The sequence below is a fragment of the Etheostoma spectabile genome, chromosome 3, assembly GCF_008692095.1.
Source record: "Etheostoma spectabile isolate EspeVRDwgs_2016 chromosome 3, UIUC_Espe_1.0, whole genome shotgun sequence".
NCBI lineage: Eukaryota > Metazoa > Chordata > Actinopteri > Perciformes > Percidae > Etheostoma > Etheostoma spectabile.
Genome location: NC_045735.1, coordinates 12,387,784 through 12,389,560, shown reverse-complemented (window position 1 = coordinate 12,389,560; position 1,777 = coordinate 12,387,784).

The window sequence follows — 1,777 nt, the reverse complement described above, 5'->3', positions numbered from 1 at the left end:
GTGTGTGTGTGTGTGTGTTGCAGACAGATATAATGCAGTGACAGGCGCAGATGGGACACAGTGTGGCCCGTTAAAACACTATATTTACTAAGCAAGTGTATGCAAGTTAACATGAAACATTGCACTAGCATAGGTGCTCTTCTCTTAGTGTCTTGTTGTGCACTGTAACTATTTCAGAAATTTCAGTAACAGTGACAATTATTTTCCTGGGTTTCATGACAAGAAGCTCTATAATTGTATCTATAATCAATACAGAGACACTATGAGGCTGTCGTTACAGTGCAATGTTCTCATCAGAGGATGATGCAGACTTTCTACCTCTCAATGTGTGTGAGAGAGAGAGAGTGCACATTTTTATATTTGGATGCTCTTCTGTCCTTAACTTCATTTGAACTGTTGGGCCAATCACTCATATTAAAGTGCTTTCAGTAACCAACACACACAGACACTCGTGCATGTATAGAGTTTAGAAACTTAAAAAAAATATTCACCAAAAAAGCCCCAGTGTGACATATACCTCATTTCTGTGGCCCAGTATGTTAGCAGTGACTAATCCCGGTGAGAATCTGATTCTACAATTGAAACATAAAATACTGGGGTTGATGTTAAAAGGAGCAAATGGGGATTAGCTTAATTTCCACTAAGGATTTCCCCTAGAACATTGTTCGAATTGAATATAAACATATATTGATCGTTTCAAAGAATGTTTTAAGTCCTGTTTTCCAAGTCAAAGTTTTCCCCAGCCACTGCTTCTTAAATCCTAGACCAGACTACATTCTCATTCTGGAAATATGGAAATTCCAAGGCCAGGCCCTGAACTACAAAGAAAACTTTTAAAGTGAACACAGCTGCAGATTCCTTATTTTCACACAATGCCCTTTATAGTTTTATCTTGTGGCTGTCAGTCAGCACCCCATACACATTCCTCTTAATAAGACTAGAATGCAGAAACCACTGGATATATACATAAAAAACAGATCACTTTTCTCAAAGGTTACTTTTCTTTGCAATGTTTCTGCCTTGTTTAAACCCATATTCATCATCAAATTAATTGTGTTCTTATATTTTGCTCTTCAAGCATTGATAAACAATTACATGTTAATTTGATTTATATATTTGTAGCAGGTTCTACAATCATTCTCTGGCTTTTTTCATAACATCTCTTGATCTCAAACATCAACAATGCATGCAGCATTTCTCAGAGTACAGACTGAGCTACAGTGTTATTAATTAAAAAGCATGACAGTCATATTGTGTTCCTTGCTCAAGGGTGAGTGGAGAGGGCCACTACAAGAAATGGGCTGCACAGCTAGATGTCTAACTAATAAAGTTATTTCTGGTTGGTGCTTATCCTCCAGTGACTTAATATGCTTACAGAGTACAAAAAAGCATTCAACCAAGCATAGTACAAGATATTATTGATTCACAAACATTGAAACAATTGTCCATCCCTGTCACACTATTCTCTACTCAAAACCTTCTACTCTATGATTGATTCTTTGTCTTTGTTTATCTTTGTTTAATGTAAGACAACTAAATCACATCCGTATGGCCGCGTAAAGGAAGTCAGATGGACTGACAGAGAGACAGACAGACAGAGAGACAGAGCGAAAGACAGAGAGACAGACATGAAAGCAGGCAGCCAGTCAGCCAAACAAGCAAGCCATCGGGTGGAAAGACTGGCAGGCAGGTGGTCCGGTTGGCAGGTAGCCAGGCGGGAATGTAAGTGGACAGCAAGAAAGGCAGACCAGCATTCAGACGTATTGACTCCCAAGCA